The 22,045-nt window shown below is 44.2% G+C and overlaps 1 protein-coding gene across 4 annotated transcripts in view; it reads right to left on the bottom strand.

Annotated features, from left to right (window-relative positions):
* The window catches only part of MSANTD3 (Myb/SANT DNA binding domain containing 3), a 1,118,007-nt gene that overhangs the window by 870,216 nt on the left and 225,746 nt on the right, over window positions 1-22,045 (bottom strand). For 2 of the 4 annotated variants that reach the window (XM_077491959.1, XM_077491960.1), the window contains exon 2: window positions 20,667-20,813. The exons of the other annotated variants lie outside the window; for them this stretch is intronic. The gene's annotated coding sequence lies outside the window, so the exon portion shown is untranslated. The remainder of the gene's footprint in view (window positions 1-20,666; window positions 20,814-22,045) is intronic. 4 annotated transcript variants of the gene reach the window in all.

The following is a 22,045-nucleotide window of genomic DNA, read 5'->3' as shown; positions in this document are numbered from 1 at the left end:
AAATGTATTTGTAGTCAAATTTTAGTTTGTGCTGAGAAGGAGTGTGATTTACTAAAGGCAACTCCACTTTGCACTCCAAGTGCAGTTTCAGGTGCACTTTTGCAGTGCACTTGTAGTGCATAGTGGATGTGCCTTTAGTAAAAAACACCCACAGTGAGGTGTAAATTTGGACAATCATGCCATTTTCCTGCCATGGTGCTGAAAATGAGCACGATTTTGGTGAGTAATACATACATTAGTTACAAAAAGAAGGTGTGTGTGTAGCAGACCCACAACATAACATTATTTGAAGAAGAGACTGTCCCCTCATCTCGCTCTAAACTTGGGTTTGCACTGTTGGTGAAAAAGGCACAACTTAAAAAAAATGGCAAAGTGGGAGGCCACAGTCTGCCATTCCTGTGGCGTTGAAGGACACTGTGTACTGAAACAAGAACAAAAATTAGTAATTTGACAAATCAACATTGCAAGCAGATTAGACACCCACATTTTTGGTCAAAATTAGTATAACAACATTTTGGGAACTGAGTATTTAAAGCCTAAAGTATAAGGTCCCCTTATGAGAGTCATCACCCCCCCACCCCCCCCCCCCCCCCCCCATATGATGGGCCCTTGCTAAAAAATGAGGGGGGATGTTTAGGACAGGTAACCCTCTACACTTCATTGAGAGCTGAATGCCTAAATAATGTGTGCTACTTTGTGAAGCCCCTCCTTACTTACACTATTGGCAGCCCACGGGACAGGTAAGAAGTGTCATAATAACAAAATTAAAACAAAATGGAAGCACATTTTGACATTCTGCTATTACATAGCAAGAAAATTAATGTGTTAAAAAAAAAATTGCATTTGAAAGTATTGAGGCAGGCCCTTACACTACATGCTTTGGTGAATTCGTCCATAAATGTGACCATCAAAAAGGTAGGTATAGTGTGTATTGGGTTTGGTCAAGTCATCAGATAGAGGATTGCTATCAGCTGAGCTAGCAGTTGGGGGGAGGGGGGTTCCTAATGAGTTTGGCACAACCCCAAAAATTAAAAAAAGGTCACTTTGCATGAATTGAAGCACACACATCACATTTGTAGACATTTTAGGGGGTGCTTAGGGGAAAGCAATACTATGGAGCTGACAAACATTGGTAAGTGACTAGACTATAGTTTGATGGGCCAAGAAGAGCATGGTGGGGAAGTTAGTGAGGCAAATATGCATGAGGACAAAGGGGCAGAGCATATGAATTAGAGCATATTGCAATGATGGTAATTAGGGAATGAGGAAAGAAATGCAAGATATTAGCAATCATGAGATACATAGAATGTGATGTTTAAGGATAAAACTTAGCTTCATATAGTCCTTCTGCAGGACCTGAATGATGGCAGAACAGGTCTCTGGAATAATGATCCCCAGAGCCTGGGGGGAGATGCCTGTCGAGAACTCGAGGTCCTGAAGACTTCTCCCTGTCGCCAAGTAGCGCAACGTGGCGATGAGCCTCTGCTCCGGAGTGATGGCTTGCCACATGCAGGTATCCTGCCTGGTGATATAAGGGGTCAGCACAGCCAGCAGATGGTGAAAAACGGGGTCCGTCATCCGGAGATAATTCCTGAAATGATCAGGGTTATTCTCGCGAATCTCACAGAGCAAAGGCATGTGCGAGAAATGGTCACGCTGGCGCAACCAATTCTTGGTCCACAAACGCCTCCCCTCCCTGTTCATGGACCGGGCTTGTGTCAAAGTAAGAACCCCAACACAAAGCCCCTGCACAGCACAAACTCTACGACGAGTACGTAGACAAAACATGGTTTGAAAACAGTCGGCTCGTCAGAACGGACACCAGAAAGCACCGATAAACAGCAAGGCCTGAAAGAACGACCTGAATAGCAGAAGCAAGCAGACACTCAAAAATGCCTTTCAAATCGTACTATACCAAGATATAGTCCACAATGAGAAACAAATACTTAATGACTGCACGCACTGATTATCAGATACGCAAAGACAAGCAGAAACCGAAGAGCAGTAGCGATCTGAATCACTAATGTGAAAAGCGTGAATCGTCTCTCCCCAAACTTCTACTAACACGAGATCAGCAGAAGGAGCCCAAAGGGTGCCGGACGTGGTGCTGAACTTTCCTTTTCTAGTCCCACCGTACACAGCTTACGTCACCGCGTTCTTGGCAACCGCAAAATCCGACAACTTGGTCCGACCGTGTGTATGCAACAGTTTCGGACACAATGCGTCGGACAAAATCCGTCAGACAAAATCCAACGGATTTGGTTGGCAGAATGTCCGACCATGTGTACAGGGGCTATGAATGAGGAAAACCTGAGAGGAGAAAATCAATTGGGGAAAATCAATATAGTTAAAATGACTATCCTACCAGGTATGTTATTCTTGTTCCAAATGATTCCTTTGGAGTCACTTCTGTTTTTTTTCTCTACCCTTCAATCCTTGGTTTCCCATTTTATATGGAAAGGACAGCATTCTTTAGTATGATACAGTACATCCATGGAGGTTCTAGGAGTTTAGATCTACCTAGTTTTAAGCTATTAACAGGCAATAGATTGGAAATATGCAGGGGATTCCAGGTTGTGGTACAGATGGAACATACTATTTGCGTAAACTGACCAATCGGTTATTGTATGGCTCCCACGTAAATATAGAACTTTAGCACCCTCAGTATCTGCTCTGACGATATCCACTTGGCTATATGGGACTCGTTGCACTTCCGATATTCATGGAAGTATATTTACCCTGTGATGCCCTTGTTATAACCATTCCTATTTTTTGCCTGGTTCCTTATGGTTAAGGGTTCCGGTCATGGTTTTTAGAGGATAAACCCCAACTTCATCATGTGACTGAAAACTCTAAAGTGAAATCTATGCAATTAATATGTGGTCCAAGTTGATCTAGCCCTCTATTAAATCAAACATTATAACTATAATTTATAAAAAGAATTATAAACAACAAGTGTTAATAATGAAATTCGAAAAATCCCAGAGAAGTGATAAAAAAGGCCAATAAATGAAAAATAGTCCAGTAAAAACGTAATAAATATGTAAATTTCATAAGAATGCACCAAAAAATAAACAATTATTAGATTCATAGTAGCAATAAAAATAGAAATTTAATTAAAAAAATATATAGTAGTGATAATCACTAATCAATAATCACCCACGAATAAGTCTTTTTACAATGAAACGTACATCAAGTTGAGCACGTGCTGACGTCATCGTGATACGGCGTAGGTTGGACGGGCGATTGCATGCCGGCCGGCATTTTTTTATGGGCGTTTTTACGGCTTTCTATGCAAGTGTATTTCTTTAGAAAAATGAAAATGAAAAATTCCAATACAAGTCCTTATGTAATATTGCAGCAGTTCTTTTGTCCACATTCACATGCAGATATCCATTTTCATAAACAATACGATGAGGCAAGCATAAGAAAAGGAGAGTCTCTATTGTGATTTGTACAAAGCCCTCCACCCAAACTTGGCAGAATCTCCCCTTTGGGGATGCACTCACCAGACCACAAATAATATAAAGCCTTGATATCTCAAGAACGTACCCACTTTTCCACTGCTCATCTCCCACCATCCACTAGATGTCAGGGTTATTTAAACCAGGGCTTGGGGTATACATGTGAAGAAATACAATTTCCACATAGTGTAATACCGTTTCCAAAATGTTGTTGATATTTACCAACCCCCCCCCCCCCCCCATACAAATATGCGTACCACAATGTAAAATAAATGAAGTGTATAATAAAGTGCCTTATTAGTTGTACCGTTTGCCGGAAAGGAGCAGAGCATCTGCTGTATAGAACAGCGGCTGGCTTCCTGGTCGCTCGGCTGGCTGGTATGCACTCATTGAGGCGCAGACGTCACTTCCTGTAGGTCACGACACTGACGCATTTCGTCATATCCTGACTTCATCTGAGGGTGTGACCTACCCACCAGAAGTCGACTTGTGTGTGTCCCGCAGTGTTTGCAGCCAATCTAAACCACACTGTCCCTGACATGCAGTGCGAACGGCCAATAAACGCCGCCGCAAACACAGCACACTACGTGTCATGTCAGAATCAGCTGATATACATACTTTAAACATAAAATAGCACTAGATGGGTTATAAGTAAAATTAATTTTTACCTTTAAAAACCAATAATAGATATCAAAATCACATACAAATAGCATAATGTAAAATGGCTTGTTTATAAATATAAAAATGATAAAAAATTAAGAATCACAGTTGCTGGTCTGCACGGAGGACGATCGTCTAACGGACCACCTTGTCACCATGTATGGCCATCATAACGTTAAGACTCTATCCTATATCATTAAAAATTCATATATGTCATATAAAATATGCTCTAAAACAGCAAGAAAAAAAATCATGGGGTCCATACGTACAGTATTACAATATATGAACATATATATATAAAAAATATATAATGCACAAATATATACTACATACTGGTGATACTTTGACCTCATGTGCCACTCCCTTCATTTGATAAATTAATATTATTGAAGATTATCTGTTACGTAAAACTTTTGGCAATGAGCCAATAAGTCTTCAGGGTGTGAACTCATGTAAAATCCACAAATGTGTGGAAAATATACACTGTGTAATAAAAGCACCAAAATCATGTGGAGGAGAAACCATCCCTTATTCCCTAAAAAGGTGGGACCAGAATCCTTTATAAATTTGGGGATAATATAAAATAAAGTAAGGGGATTTATTAACTGATGGTTACAACTAAATATCACTAATAAAGCAATTAATATCTAATTCAATATTTAGGCCTCTGGGCGCCAATACGTCTACCAAATAGATCCATTGAGTTTCACTTTTAGTTCACGGATAATATTGATCCCTCTCCAATGCAGTTGGATTTGTTCAACCCCCCAGAATTCCAAACCAATTGCATCCATATCATGTTTGAATTTAAAATGCAATGAAACATTGTGGTCTTTAAAACCAATTTTGATGTTATGGATATGTTATACGTCCAATGTAAATGAGCCCACACGGGCACCTTAATGCATAGACTACATGAATGCTATTGCACGTGATGAATTGATTGATTGTGAAGACTTTCATCCTTTACCTGAAAGGTAATTTCCCAACGCTCTGGAAACTTCTCTGCAGGCTTTGCACTTTCTGCATGCAAAAAAGCCAATCTGATCCCAGAAAGTTGGTGGACACTTATCCAGCAACAATACATACCAATGCTGCCTGAAGATGGCTTCCACTTCCCTGTATTGAGCATGGAAATCTGAGATGAAGCCCCATTCTTTACTCTGGATATTCTTCATCGCTGCATTTGAAGGAACAATCACCGTTTTTTCTTCTAGACACGTTGATCTTGGGATATCCCCTATTTCCTCAACCATCTCTAACAAGTTGGAGTTGTATCCTCAGGTGACAAACCTTTCCTGCAATATATTGGCCTGTGTAATATAATTGTCATGTTCAAAACAATTTCTCCAAACCCTCATGATCTGTCCCTTCGGTATGTTTTTCAGCCATTGAGGGTGATGCTCACTTGATGTCGGGAGATAGCTGTTCCTGTCTGTTTTCTTAAAATACACCATAGTTTCCAATTTGTCATTCTTTCTATAGATCTTGACATCAAGAAAATTGATTTATTTTTCATGCCATTCGGAGGTTAACCTGATGTTATTGTCATTTGTATTAAGGCACTGTATAAATATCTCCACATTTCTCTCTGTGCCGGCCCAAATAAAGAAGAGATAGTCTATAAAACATTTGTAGAAGACGAGTTTAGGTGGCTGTTTACTATGACCTGATCTTCCCACTCTGCCATGAATAGATTGGCAATGTTGGGTACAAATATAGCGCCCATCGCAACACCTCGTTGATGTGAGTAGAAATCGTAATAACAAAAATAATTCGTTTTTAAGACAAAAATCCAAAGAATTTCTTAAAAATACTTTTTTGTTATGTGGGAGGTCATCTATTCTACTTAAGGCCCAGTTCAGAGCCAAAAGAGCATCATGATGCTGAATTATTGAGTATAGTGATGATACATCTGCCGTCACTAAGAGGATTTGTTCTTCATCTACTAGATCCACATTTTGTAGATAATTAAAAAAAACTTTTTGTATCCCGCAAGTAGGATCGGGGACATTGTACACTTTTCTGCAAAAATCTATCCAAGTACTGACCCAACCTAGAGGAAACAGAGTCTATATTGTTTACTATTGGCCTTGCAGGTGGATTCACTGGGTCTTTATAGATTTTTGGCAAAGTATACAGTGTGGGTACCCGACTGCTGGATGGTGGCAGATATCTTCTCTCTTTACTTGTTAACACTCCTGCATTGGATCCCATGTTTATCAGCCTTTCTATAGATCTCTATACGGTGATGTAGAGTTTTTTTCCCCCAATTTCTTCTAAGTTACTGTATCCAATAACATATCCATAATCTGGTCATGGTAAAAATCCTTGGAGAGTATTACAACACCTCCCCCTTTATCCGCTGGTCGTATGATAATATCCTTACGTTTTTCCAACATTTCAATGCCTTCATTTAGGTGCCTTATGCTTATTTCCTTTATTTGGTTTAACAGCTTCCAGGTCTTGTGTATTTCTTTACTTTTATTAAATTTGTTATACAAAATAATGCTATGGTGATTCTTATTTCCATTTCCCTGGGATCCTGAGTACTGCCTTTCTGCTTCAGGGGCTGCTGTTGACGTTCCCGGCCCATTTCATTCAATAAGGGAGCCTACTGTGATCATGGTCTGAGGAGGTGCTGTGGAGATTGACTTGTGGCATGAAATTGCTTGCCTTTGTGTGGTGGTGGTCACGATCCTTGTTTTTTTTTTGGTTGCACAGAAGATTGAACACTTTTTATTTTTACATTATTATTTCACTCTTATCACCAATTTTTTTATTATCACTAATATATATATTTTTTTAATTTTATTTTTATTGCTACTATTAATCTAATATGTTTTATTTTTCCATGAATTCTTATGAAATTTAGGTATTTATTAAGTTTTCACTGTACTATTTTTTCATTTTTTTCCCACAAATAGAGCTTTCTTTTGATGGTATTTGATCATCTCTGTGTTTTTTATTGTTTGCACTATAAAAAAAATAAAAAAAAATAAGAGCGTCAGTTTTGAAAAAAAAAAAAAAAAAAAAACACATATTTTGTACTTTTTGCTATAATAAATATCCCCATTTTTCTATTTTTTTTTTTAAAAAGCTAATTTTTTTTCTCAGTTTAGGCCGATATGTATTCTTCTACATATTTTTGGTAATAAAAATTGCAATAAGTGTATATTGATTGGTTTGCGCAAAAGTTATAGCGTCTACAAAATAGTTGACAGATTTATGGCATTTTTATAATTTTTTTTACTAGTAATGGCGGCGATCTGCGATTTTTATTATGACTGCAACATTATGGCGGACTCATCTGACATTTTTGCCACATTTTTGGGACAATTATACAGTAACCAGTGCTATAAAAATGCATTATTATATGCAACTGGCAGGGAAGGGGTTAACACTAGGGGGGTGACCAAGGGGTTAACTGTGTTCCCTGGCTGTGTGTTCTAACTGTAGGGGAGGGGACTGACTAGAGGGGATGACAGATCGTGGTTCCTAGTTATTAGGAACTCACAACCTGTCTCTCCTCACAGAACAGAACAGGGATTTGTGTGTTTACACACACACGCGTCCCTGTTCTGCCTATCGTGCCTACGATCACTCGTGGCCAGTGGTCATCGCAACCATTGGCTACAAGCATTGGCACCCCCACAATATGGCAGAGCGTGCACCTGCTATCCCACTTAAAGGAGCCAACGTATAGCTATGACCGGTCGTGGGATTGTGCTGATCTGCCACAGTATAATGACGGCGGCTGATTGTCAAGCAGTTAATATGGTATCTATAATACAAAAAGATACAATCCAGTTTGATCCTTGGGTTATTTTATTTCACCTTATTTCTGACAGGGCTGGCTTAGCCCTTCCTCCTCACTGGGGATTACTAGGCAAAGTTGTAATACAACACTTCAGAACTTTTAGTTCCACCCTGGGGGAGGGCCCTAGGCCAGTGTTTCTTAACTCCAGTCCTCAAGGTGCCCCAACAGGGCATGTTTTCAGGATTCCCATTATTTTGCACAGGTGATTTGATCAGTTTCACTCTCTTAGTAATTACCACAGCCGTTTTATCTGAAGGAAATCCTGAAAACATGACCTGCTGGGGCACCTTGAGGACTGGAGTTGAGAAACACTGCCCTAGGCTACCATTCCCACAGTCTGCCCTAGCAGCCTCAGTACGTCAACAAGCAGTATAATGTAAAGAGAAAAAAAAGGGAGGGGCAGGTGCTGTGTCGGTCGGTGAATTACAGAGAAAAGGATTTTACGGTGAGTACAAAAAATCCTATTTTCTCTTATACTCACCGACCAAAACAGCTCCTCTCTGTAACAAAATGGGACATCCCCAAGCAGTGCCAAACGAGGGGTGGGAAAAACAGCATAAAAACTTCATCCACCATGGCAAGTGGGAACTAGTGAAACTAAACCCACAAAAAAACAGCAGTGCGTGGAAAAAAACACCACCAAATAACCAGGTATCCTCAACAGGAGTGATCCCAAAGACCGCAACCAACTGCGGAAGTAATGCAGCAGAGTATTAACATAACAATACAGATTTTTTTTCGAAAAACCAGGAAAATAATGGCCAAAACAGGCATCCGCCGATGCACTGACGTCTACCTTGTAGAACTTGTTAAACGTATGGACAGACGACCAGGTCGCCGCCTTACACACCTGAGCGACTGACGCTTGGTGTTGAAAGGCCCAATGCATTACGATTGCCATTGTGGAGTGGGCCATAACCGGAAAGGGGGGCACCTGCCCCTTCAAGGCGTAGGCTTGGACTACAATCTGTCTTATCCACCTGGAAATGGTGGCCGACCCAATCAGATTGCAGACCCATTGGTCGGATAACCGGGAGGACCACCGGGCTGCAAACTCCCGAAGGCGACCCCCCACCCGAGACACAGGTGGGGGCAAACCTTCATGCGGTAGCACTTTTATTCGGAGGCTTGTTAGGCTTGCGGTTCCAGGGACGTTTCTGACCGTCTGTGGGCGTCCTGTCGGGCTGGGGACATTTCTTTGAAGCTCCGGGCAGACGAAAAAGCTGTTTGTGAGCGGAAAAAGAGGGCCCTTGCCTACGGCGTGGCTCCTTAGCTTTCCTGGCCTGTGGGAGTAGTGTACTCTTACCACCAGTGGCATTTTTAATAAATGTCATCTAACGAGGCTCCAAAGAGCCGGTCGCCCAGGAAAGGAAGGTCCGTCAGGGCTTTTTTGGATGCCTGGTCAGCAGACCAGCATTTTAGCCAAATCAGGCACCTCAGCACCACAGCTGACACTGAGGCCCTGGATAACAGAGGAAGAGTACCCAGGGCCACATCACAGATGTACTTAAGGCCTTGCACTAGTTGGTTTGCTAGTTCCTCGCAGACAGGGGAGGCCTGTTGCTCTCCCAATTCGCTGTGCAAACGTTTTGCCCAGTCAGTCAGTGTCTGCGACACGAGTGCGGATGCCATTACAGGTTGCACGGCTGACCGCACAACCATAAAACAAGGAACGAGCCACCGCCTCGGCCTTCCTGTCCGTGGGATCTTTGAATCCCCTCAACCGGGATCGTGGTTACTTTATTTAACCTGGATACTGGGGGGTCCAGGACCGGAGGAGCCGACCATTTCTTGAGAAGGCTTTCCTCAACAGGGTAATGCACCGCCATGTATTTGGGGACGAAAAGGTCCGCTGCGGGCGACCCCATTCCTTGTAAATGAACTTGTCAAAATAAGTCAGATACAGGAACACCTTAAGTGAACGTGCTGGCTTGCGGGACCCAAAATGGACTGGTACATCAGCAGAAGGATCCGCTGGCTCCTGAATCTTCAGGGTATCACGCACACTGTGATAAGTGCTCCAACAAGCGCTTTGTCACGCACGGACCCAGATGGGGACTCATCCTCACTATCCGAACGGTCCTGGTCAGCGTCATCTGACAAGACAGAGCAGGGGTCACCGGCCTCAGCAGGACCCAAGTCTGCGTCAGAGCTCTCCCCAGAGGACGGGGGGCAGGGGCCGCTTTTTAGCACCTTTCTTCCCATGCACGCCTCTATCTTGGCAACGAACGAATTGAGGACCGCCATCAGGGTGTCCATAGGGACCGCGCAGTCCGCAGGTGACCTAGTTGCAATTGCCTGGATTTCGGGGGAAGAAACACCAGTTTCTGAAGCCATGCTGACCCTACCCTGTCCTGTCTGCCACCCGAAGGGGACTTAGGACAGTGACAGTCCCATACTCCTTGCTGCCGCTGACTGAGGGGTTCTAACCCGCTGGACTCACCGCCCTGAGGAGTTCTGCACTGTTTTACAGCAGTGCCTGTAGATCCCTAGCACTCCCAGATGCAGAGGGACCAAAGTTTTGTCGGTGGCAGTCCATCAGTGCCATTGGCGAACGATGGTGTTTGAATGGCAATAAAAAATAAATAGAAAAAAAAATTATATAATATATATATATTTATAATTAAAACTTCAACTGAGTACTCACACCCAGCAGTAGAATAGGCTGGGTCTTAAGGAACCTGCTGATTTAAAAGTGCACCAAACTCCTCCACCACCCCTTGCCAGTAGGTTTGAAGGGCAGGACAGGACCGGACCATATGTATGAAGGTGCCTACTTCTGTTCTACACCTAGGACAGTGATCGTCAACTGTACAGTAAATATTGGCTAGTGTCTGCGGAGTGTAATATGCACAGTGCAAAAACTTCAATTGAATTAATCTATCCCTAGCTGAAATTATCATTGGAATAAATAGCTATTTTCAGTCACTTATAAAGACCCATTCTATTGGGGGTTTTTCTCCTTTCTGTAATTCCAAATCTTGCCCATACCACGGGATCCAGAATTGATTTAAGATGTGGGAGAGAGGGGTTACCTCAAAGCCGTGTATGGGGTGAAATAATAGGATCGCCCATAAAATTAGCCACCTGTTGCCAAACCCTAATCGTAGTGTACATTGGGGTTGTGATGCCAGTGTTATATTAAGGCCCATGGAAAACCACATTACTGAGTTTGGCATAGGAACTTAAAAGTACTGCTTCAGAGTTGACCACTGGGATGCCCTGCAGCTAGGCAAACCACTAATCACACAGTAGCCAAAACTGCTGCCCAGTAATATCTAAAATTAGGAAGGGCTAAGCCTCCCAAAGACAGAGAGCTACACAGTGGTTTTTGTCAATGGAGGGACCTTCCCTGCTCAGATAAAGGGGGTAAGCAGTTGATCAATAATTTTGTTGCTTCTGTTGGTCAAGAGAGGAGCAGTGGAGAAGGGGGTTGCCTCAGTGATGCCTTTCAAATGTTTTTTTACTGCTCTGCAGCCAAGGCTGTCAGCTGCTACATCCCATTGGCAGTGTCTTCATCATATGTTGGTAGTGTCAGGGCTGGCTTAGCCCTTCCTGCTCTGGGGTGGCCACTCAGCTGTCGGCTAATTGCCAGCTCTATTCTCTTTCCACAGTTACCAGCTGTTCCCGATGATGCTCGTCTGACCTGCCTTTTTAAAGCCTTCTAGCTCACTTTTTCCTTTGCCTTCGCGTTGGTCACATCATAAGGAACCATCTCCTGCTGTTTGTTTCAAGACTAGCTTGCTGACATCCCTCCTGGCTTCTTATCCTGCTTGCAGTTGCTCTCCTTGGATCCCTGACTTCTGGCCTGGCCGATTACCCGATCTAGTTAATGAACTTTGGACTGGCTGACTACCCGATCTGGCTACTGGACTCTAGCTATGCTTGACTACGCTTTTTTCTATTTACCTTTTTATTTTTATTAATAAACAAGTGTGATTTGTTTGTACTTCTGTCTCAGTCTGTTTCATGGTTTCTGACAGTACACAAAGGCCATGAATTCAGAAGATAGTCAATCCACTTGTTGGTAATATTTTTTCCAGATTGAATGAGCAAGATCACCGCATGGATCAGTTTGTCTTGGCGTTACAAATGCTCCTGGATCGCACAGCTCACCTGAAACACCCCACAGTGGCTGCTCCGGTACAACCTGAGTCGCAGGCCATCCCCAATGCTGCGCCAGTCTCTGTGCAGGCACCCGCCTCGAGTATTACGATTGGGGGCGATCCAGTTCATGCAGAGGGTTTCTCAATCAGGTTGAGATATACTTCGAAATGCTGCCCCAGGCGTTTCCCACGGACAGAAGCAAAGTAGGTTTCGTGATAGCTTTGCTTTCTGAGAGAGCCTTGGCCTGGGCTAACCCTCTATGGGAGACGCAAAAACCTGTTGTCTTGAGTTACCCTATGTTTGTGGCCTCCTTTAAAAGGGTTTTTGACATTGCCGCATGCTCCGCTTCTGCTGCCAAGTGCCTCATGTCCATCAGAGTACGAGAACGGTTGCGGACTACGCCATTGAATTCCGTACTCTGGCAGCAGAGGTTGCTTGGAACAATGAGGTCCTCGTGGCTGCTTTTTCTCATGGTCTCTCAGATTACATCAAGGATGAGATAGCAGCCCGAAATATACCCACTGAGCTGGAGAGCTTGATCTCGTTTGCCATCCTCATTGACTCCAGACTCTGAGAAAGACTTTCTCTTAAGGAGCGCTTGCGGAAGCCTCCTGTACGTTTGCCTCTGAGCTTTGTAGTCCCACCCATGCCTCCCTCACCTCCCATGCCTCCTCGTACCGAGTTGGTCAGTGAAGATGAACCCATGCACATGGGTTTTCACGCGTATCTCTGCGGATGAGAGAGCCTTTATGAGGAGGGAGAGATTGTGCCTTTATTGTGGCCAGGCAGGTCACTTTTTGAAGTCTTGTCCTACCCGTCCAGGGAACGCCCGAACCTTGAGGTCCTGTCATGTAAAGACCTTAGGTGGCGTTGTTTCGTCCCCAGTTATCCGGAAGGATAAGCCCCTGGTTTTGGTTGCCCTTTCTTGGGCTGAGTTGTCCATCGAGATGCAGGCTCTAAACTACTCTGAGGCTGCAGGCCTGTTCATTGATGCTGCATTTGTTTCGCAGAACTCGATTCCGCTGCAGCTGTGTGACACTCCACTTGCCATTGAGGCTCTTGACGGGAGACCTTTACAGCCTGCCCATGTGACTGATGATACGGTTCCGTTGTCCATGGCTGTGGGGGCTCACCATGAGATAATCAAATTCCAAGTTATTTCCTCACCCAAATTTCCACTGGTTATTGGTTATCATTGGTTACAGAGGCACAAACCCTATTTTGATTGGCTCTGTGCTGAGGTTCTTTCCTGGTCACCACAATGCCGTGAGACATGCTTCCTGAAGGTATCCAAGGTCCTGTGCACCGCTTTACTCCCCTCCCTGCTGGAGGAGTACCGTGATTTTGGCGATGTGTGAAGCATGTTTGCCTCCACACCGGCCTTAGGATTGCGCAATTGACCTTCAACCTGGTGCCATACCTCCTCGTGGCTGAGTTTACCCTTTGTCGGTCTTGGAGGATAAGGCCATGGAGGAGTACGACGCACTTTCTCAAGGTTTTATCCTCATGTCCTCGTCTCCTGCTGGTGCTGGTTTCTTCTTCGTGAAAAAGAAGAGCGGTGAACTGAGACCTTGTATAGATTATAGGGGTCTCAATCGTGTCTCGATTAAGAATTCCTACCCGATTCCATTGATTACAGAGTTATTTGACCGCCTCAAGGGAGCAACGGTTTTCACAAAGCTTGACCTGAGAGGGGCATAAAATCTGCTGCGCATTAAGGAGGGCGACGAGTGGAAAACTGCGTTTAATACCAGAACAGGCCATTATGAATACCTGGTAATGCCTTTTGGCCCTTGTAACGCCCCGGCAGTTTTCCAGGATTTTTTTAACGATGTCCTCCAAGATTTGTTGCAATTGTGTGTGGTGGTTTATCTCGATGATATCCTCATATTTTCCAAGTCCCTGGAGAGTCACCACACAGAAGTCTGTAGTGTACTTCAGAAACTATGAGAGAACAACCTCTATTGTAAACGGGAGAAGTGCGAGTTCCATCGTGAACAGGTTACATTCCTGGGCTATGTAATTTCCACTGCTGGTTTTTTGATGGACCCAGAGAAACTGTCGGCAGTCCTACAGTGGCCTCGACCCGTTGGTTTACGTCCTCTGCAGCGTTTCCTGGGCTTTGCCAACTACTATCGGAAGTTTATTCTTAACTTCTTTTCTCTGCTCAAGCCTCTGACTGATATGACCAGAAAGGACGGTAACCCACAGAGTTGGTCTCCGGAGTCCATTAAGGCCTTTGAGACTCTCAAGGCTGCCTTTGTTTATGCTCCTGTGTTGGCACATCCTGATCCTACGTTGCCTTTTATTCTAGAAGTTGATGCTTCTGAGACTGGAGTTGGCGACCTTCTGTCTCAACGTCCTAACTCTGAGAGCACTATGCATCCCTGTGGCTACTTTTCCAAGAAATTGTCACCTGCTGAGTGCAATTATGAGATTGGTGACAGAGAGCTGTTGGCAATCATTTTAGCCCTGAAAGAATGGAGACATCTCCTTGAAGGTACCACTGTGCCCGTGCTTATTCTTACTGACCATAAGAATCTTGCATTGTCTGAGGCTAAGCGACTCTCTCCCAGAAGGGCACGAAGGGCTCTTTTCTTGTCAAGCTTTAATTACATTGTCTCATTCTTACCCGGTACTAAGAATGTAAGGGCTGATGCCTTGTCACGACAATTTTCCTCCACTTCCAAGTCCGGTTCCTATGATTCCTCCTGATCGTATCTTGGCTATGGTTCGCACCAGTCTTACTTCTCCTTTGGGTGACAAAATTCTTGCTGCTCAAGTCCATGCTCCTCCTGATAAACCTTGTGACCGCTGCTTTGTCCCAGAGAGTCTCCGTACTGCTGTGCTCCAGACTTACCATTCTCCCAAGGCAGCTGGCCATCCTGGAAAGAATCAACTCATTTGGGCCATCTCCCAACAATTCTGGTGGCCTAGTCTATGGCTGATGTTACTGCCTTCGTAGCTGCCTGTCCAGTGTGTGCTCAGAGTAAGACTCCATGACACCTTCCAGTGTGCCTCCCACAACCCATACCCAATGGAGAGAGGCCCTGGACTCACCTGTCTATGGATTTCATTGTGGAGTTGCCCAACTCCCAAGGCAACACTGTTATCCTTATGGTGGTTGACCGGATCTCAAAGATGTGTCATTGTATTCCACTTAAGAAGTTGCCCACCTCTAAGGAACTGGCTTCCATTTTTGCTCGGGAGATCTTTGGCTTACATGGGCTACCCAAGGCGATTGTCTCGGATAGGGGCAGTCAGTTTGTCTCCCGGTTCTGGCGAGCCTTTTGTGCACAGTTGGGAATCCAGCTTGCGTTCTCTTCTGCGTATCACCTGCAGTCTAATGGGGCCGCAGAACGAGCCAATCAGTCCTTGGAGCAATTCCTACGTTGCTATATTTCTGACCATCATAATAACTGGTCTGACCTATTACCTTGGGCAGAGTTTGCTCACAACAGTGCCTTGAATTCTGCCTCCCGATTGTCTCCATTTATGGTGAATTATGGTGAATTATGGTTTTCAACCTTCCATGTTGCCTCACTCGTTTGTTCCGCAGAGTATTCCTGCATTAGAGGAGCATCTCCATGGTCTTCGTTCCACTTGGGTACAAGTCCAGGACGCTTTGCGTCATGCTAATGATAGGTACAGACTCCATGCTGACCGCAGATGCCTGCCTGCGCCTTCCTACCAGGTTGGGGACAGGGTTTGGCTGTCATCTCGCAACCTCCGGCTTCGTGTTCCTTCACTGAAGTTTGCACCTCGGTTTATTGGGCCTTTCCGTATCCTTCACAGGATTAACCCAGTAGCTTAGGCGTTTGTAATGTATCAGACAAGACCAGAACTGTGTGGACTGCAACAGAGGAAACCCAAAACGTGTGTAAGTGAAATATGATTTATTAAGGAAAGTGAATATAAATACAACCACACAGTGCAATAAATCAACTAACAGAGACCCCCAAATAACAGACAGATATGTACAATAAATGGGAAATACCAAGATTGTAAAATATAGGCAGGCCAGGGTCATGCACAGAGGATCAGTAGATAAACACAGGGCAGTCCAGAATCAGAGACACAAGCCAGGCCAAGGTCATACACTGGGAGATCAGCAGATGAGGTAGGAACACAGGACAGGGAGAGGATGGATGGATAAGACTGCAGGGCAGGGATGATGGTAACAGGTGGGACAAGGTAGAGACCAGGACAGGGAAACGGGATCAGAAACATGGGTCACAGGTTCAGGGCTCAGGGCTCAGGAACAGGTTCAGAATCAGGCTCAGGATCAGGAGCACAAGCAGCAGGTCAGGGCACAAGGACACTACCATGGCAAACATGTGAATGTTTGCCAGCTATTTATAGGCCTGTGATTGGCCTCAAGTGACACCTGATTGCAGGAGGTGCTGTCTGCTCCACACTGCCAGGATCCATCCGCTGGTGGACGCCAGTACTGCAGCCCAAAGATGACATAACAGCAGGGAAAAGCTCTCCTGACAGTTCGAAACTTCCAGGAGACACCTGCTGGTGGACCTCAGTACTGCATGCCAAAAGACAGATATTATCGTCAACGACAACGTTGAACCTTCCTCCTAGTATGCGCTTCTCAAATGTGTTTCATGTCTCCTTATTGAAACCGTTGGTCTGTAACCAATTTACCACCTCGGTGCCACGTCCTCACCCTTCTCAGGTTGAGAACCATGAGGAGTATGAGGTACAATCCATTGTTGACTCCTGTAGGTTCCGTGGGCACATACAGTACCTGGTGCATTGGAAGGGGTACGGTCCGGAGGAACGCTCCTGGGTTTCATCCTCGGACGTACATGCCCCTGTCCTCCTCCGTGAGTTCCATATATGATTTCCCCTCAAGCCTGGTGGCCCTCCGAGGGAGAGGGGTCATTGAGGGGGTACTGTCAGGGCTGGCTTAGCCCTTCCTCCTCTGGGCTGGCTGCGCAGCTGTCAGCTAATTGCCAGCTGTTCCCGATGATGCTCCTCTGACCTGCCTATTTAAAGCCTTCTAGCTCACTTTTTCCTTTGCCTTCGCATTGGTCACATCACAAGGAACCATTTCCTGCTGTTTGTTTCAAGGCTGGCTTGCTGACATCCCTCCTGGCTTCTTATCCTGCTTGCAGTTGCTCTTCTTGGATCCCTGACTTCTGGCCTGGCTGATTATCTGATCTGGTAATGAACTTTGGACTGGCTGACTACACTTTTTTCTATTTACTTTTTTATTTTTATTAATAAGTGTGATTTGATTGTACTTCTCAGTCTGTTTCATGGTTTCTGACAGGTAGATTATCTAGGGGTGAAAAAAATATATGGAGAGCTTTCCAGTTGACGATCCACTGGGTTACTGGGTCATAAGAGTAGACCACTGGCCAGAATTTGCCCAGAACGAAATAGAGCTGCTTGGCAGTACTTCATCCATTGTGCTTTCCTAATGGGTATTCAGTGCTGCCGGAGATTTTGTGACAGATAAGCGTGCGTGTCTGTCTACAGACTCCGTGGACCGGCTGACATTTATCAAAATTAATCAGTCCTGAATTAGCAGCAGCTATCAAGTCTCTGAGGCCGATGTTGCTGATTTAGTGCTTTCTGGATCTAGAATATCTGAAAGACTGTGTAGGCTGCCTAGCTTTGTGGGCGTTCATTTCACCTGGAAGAAATTTTTTGGTGTAGGTTTCATAGACACAATTAAACACCCAAGCACCAAATTTTCCAGTTCGGGTCCAAATAGGGTTCATTATTCGGTTCCAAATGAACAGGGGGTCATTCGGCCCATCTCTAATGAGGACCAGGCACCAGCTAACTCAAGCCCCTAGTATGCTAGTTGAAAGTACTGGCAGGTGCTATGCCCGGCAGTCAAACCCATCAGGTGCAAAAGTTACACAGAAAATTTGGAGATCACAAATAAAGAAAGGGCACTATATGATGTAGTGGTAGGCATTCAGAGGCAGGACAATAGCACGGTTTAAAGGAGGATAAAAAAAGCACACTTCTATCCATCAGGCAGAACTCACGGCCTGGATAGTCTAAATCCATTTGGAAGCCTCCTCTGGAGAATGTAAAAATTGTACGATGTTGCACCCGAAGGTGTGCAGGGAAGAGCATGCTATATTTGAGGCCTTTGCGGCGCAGGGTTACCTTGACATGGTCAAAGGACCATCGGAGAATGGTATGTCTCCACCGAATAATACCGGAAAATCATAGGTCAATTCCTTCAGTTTTCCTGCTTCTCGAAGGACCAGGTCCCAATCACGAAAGTGCAGTAGATGCAGAATAAAGGTGCGAGATGGAGAACACACAGGTCCTCTGGTAGATTGTGGGTGGCACAGTGGAGTAGTGGTTAGCACTCTCATCTAGCATTCAGAATGGTCGCTGGTTCGAATCACGAACCACGACACTACCTGCCTGGAGTTTGCATGTTCTCCCTGTGCCTGCGTGGGTTTCCTCCGGGTACTCTGGTTTCCTCCTGCAATCCAAAGACATGCAGGTAGGCTAATTGGCTTCTGTCAAAAATTGGGCCTAGTATATGAATGGGGACCTTGGATTATGGGCTCCTTGAGTTTAGGGACAATTGTAGACACTCAGGTTGAAATTGATAGATTGGTGTCTTTATTCAACCTTATTAACTATGTAACTATGTAAGATGGCATTCTGTGCACCCTCTCCACCATAAAGTATGGGGAGAAAGGCAGAAAATAAAAAGATAGTGGCACTTCCATAGAAAAAAAAACAGCTCCTTTTATTATGCAAAAATAGGAATAAAAGACATGCCACACGCCACACTCACTCAACCCACGGAGGGTCAGCAAACTCAAATAAAAGACAAAATGGACTGAAGTTCTATCCATATGTTCTTTTAATGTGACAAGTCTTATAATTGAGTCCAAGACCATGGAGATTGACAAACTCCAGAGGGAAATTAAATTACTGCAACAAGATATCCTACCCCTCAAACATCTGTCACAATTTGCTGATTTAGACAAAGTTGCATGAGAAAATGACACATTTGGGGTCAAGGACCATATCTCCCCAAGAAAAGGATCAGTTTCTCAGATCCTGAAACTGAAGATGCAATATCTAGTTCTGATCATTACATAGAATTGGCTACCACTCCAGGAACAAGCCAAAATATGAGCACACCTGCCATTCCAAAAAATGGGGGATAGAGAGAAGAGAAAATAGAACCGAAAAAGAGATGGAAAAAGACAAGGAGAGGAGGCAAGTAAAAAGGAGGAGGAGGGGGGTCATATGCCCTCAGACCGCAAGCACAGAAGAATTATAGAGTGTGCTCAATGTGTCACACTGTGTTTTGACAACTGAGGAAACATGTCTCCTATCAAAAGGATTCAATTTTTGTCCCACTCAACGTTTTGATCTTTTTAAACACTTTGTTGGACATAAACAGGTTCATCCGAAATGTCACTATCAAGAAGCATTATTTTGCATCTGAAGTTAACAGAGGAGATGCCTCCAGTCCTATCTCACCTAACACCTTTTCTTTTCAGGAACACTGAATATCCAAGGACATCACAGATTTGGTTGAGGAGGGCACCCATATTTCTTTACTGGTGACACCATTGTGACAGACTCACCCGGGACAGAGTATTTTGGAAAGGACTTAATGCCAGCCCCTTGCCTTGTGATTATGGTCCCTGGCATTTGGGGGAATTGTGCTCTTTGTGAGCTGTATGCCTGGGAACACCTGTGGTAGTGTTACTTTGGATTCAGGTCCATGTCCCCCCAAGGCACACAGACTCTGGCTATGTATATGCCATATTAGCAATAGTGACTGAATCATACTTTTGGGACACAAACTGTTAGATGCTAATATCAACTCCAGTCATCTTTCTGTTGTCCTTTATAATGTAAATGAGTCTAGTCTGGCTTGACACAGAGTATTTCACCTATTGTTTGTGTTAATTAACGTGCTAATTATATAGTTGTCAGCTAAGTATTTACTAGAGGGGAGGGGGGAGTATCCAGGAGCCATCCCTACCTCGTTATCTAAACCCTTGTGTTAAAAGTATATAAAAAGACTGTATTCTGGTTCTAATAAAGAGTCCATGTCAGTAGTGAAACAAGTCTTGTCTTTTTTTGTGCTTGGGAGTGGTTGGAATATCTGATATCTATATTCAGACGGGGAGGAAGTGGTATACGACAAAAGCACTCAAGCGGAGTGTAGGGACGTTTTGTCACAACCATTAATATGGGTTTACAAAAAAATTAAATTTAAACACCGTCTGACTTTTGTCCTATACAGTCCTGCACTGCTGGGATGGACAAATTCCAAAAGTGTGTTGAACGAGATCTTGCTAGTTTAGCTAGGGATTCTACCACCCATGTGATTCGTGGTGACAATCTTACTTCCTTAGAAAAGGCTGCTTTGCGTAATTTACAGAATGATGCATCAATTGCGATATGCAATTCAGACAAAGGCGGCCTGGTAGTCATAATGGTTGGTAGTTCCTATAGGAACAAAGCACTTAGACAGTTGGCAGACTATAATACAGATTGTAGATTGAGGGGTGATCCCACTAAATCGTATAAAAGTTTCCTGTACAACTTAGTTCAAAAAGGAGTATATTTGGGTGTGTTGTGTATCAGTCAGGTACCTGATACAAGTCCAAGTTGATGAGAGGCTCCCCTTGTGGGTAAACGCAGTATATCTCTGAAGGTGGTACAGGAGGTATAGTGCCCAAAGAAGCACAGGTTAACGGTCAGGTATGGATGCCTTGAGCAGACGATCACCTGGAGTTTGCCTGGAAAAGGAGAAGGGATGGTGAGGTAAAAGTCTCTTAGGATCGTCAGCTGTGCTATGGCAGTCTGAGTATGCAGAAAAGCAATAAAAGCTAGGCCAGGGGTCACACAAGCCGATAATAGATAAGAGAGAGAGTACGTGAGGCAAGCCGGGGTCATGCACTGGTGATCAAGCAAATAAAGTCCGTGAGGCAAGCCAAGGGTCAGGGGGATGCCCCGATGGCATCCATCTCTATTGTTGGCATTATTGCCAGTTCTCTCATGGCCATTTCCCCGACACTATCGGGGAGGCACAGGTCCTTATTCCTGAACACCCAGTGTTACCCACCTTCCACCATCTTCCCAAAATCAATAAGGGCCTAAACCACTTACAGGGCAGGCCCATTTTTATGGGTATAGGTTCCCTTAATGAAAAATGAGGCCAATGGTTGGATGGCCAGCTGCAACCTCTGGTGTGTTCTCTACATAGTCACCTTAAGGATAGTAACAACCTCCTTATCGCTATGAGCGATGTAGAATGGAAACAGGATTTTGTTTGGTTGACATTTGATGTCACCAGCTTATAGTCTAATATTCTGCAACATTTAGCTAGGGAAGCAATTTCCTTCTATTTTGAATTCCACGCTGAATTATCTGTTCTGCAGCGCTGATATGTTCTGGAGGTGTTGGACTACGTACTTACCCACAATTATTTCATTTTTGACATTGGTTCCATCTCCATTGGTGTGGGGCTGCCATGGGGGCAACATTTTTGCCCTCATTCACCAACCTCTTCAATGGTTGGTGGGAGCAGTCCTACATCTATGGAGATATAGTGCCTGAAGGGATTTCTATTTTTTTTTTTCTTCGTTATATAGCTGATCTCCTGTTTGTGACAGAAAATGGAGGACCTTGTCTCCTTCTTATCCTATCTAAACACAAACAACTGTAATTTACATTTTACGGGATGTTTGGAGGAGTGAGATCCTATTTTTAGATGTCCTCTTGGTGGCATTACACAACAGAGTTATCACATGTCTGTATGGGAGACCCTTGGCTGGCAACAGTTTGTTGCAAGCTCAGTCCAATCACCCTAAACATGTGGGTCGAGGAATTCCCATTGGATTCATCCGCCTTTGCAGAACTTGCAGTGAGGATACTGACTTTGAAAAAAGAGGCAGCTCTACTGTATGAATGACAACGTGGTTATCCCAAATGGGTACTGGAACGAGCATATTGTATAGCAAAGGCTAAG

Source organism: Lithobates pipiens, unplaced genomic scaffold, assembly GCF_037356315.1.
Source record: "Lithobates pipiens isolate NorthernLeopardFrog02 unplaced genomic scaffold, aLitPip1_a1.2 Scaffold_19, whole genome shotgun sequence".
In the NCBI taxonomy this organism is placed as follows: domain Eukaryota; kingdom Metazoa; phylum Chordata; class Amphibia; order Anura; family Ranidae; genus Lithobates; species Lithobates pipiens.
Note: the sequence above shows the minus strand (reverse complement) of the source record. Positions and strands in the feature narration are given on the sequence as shown.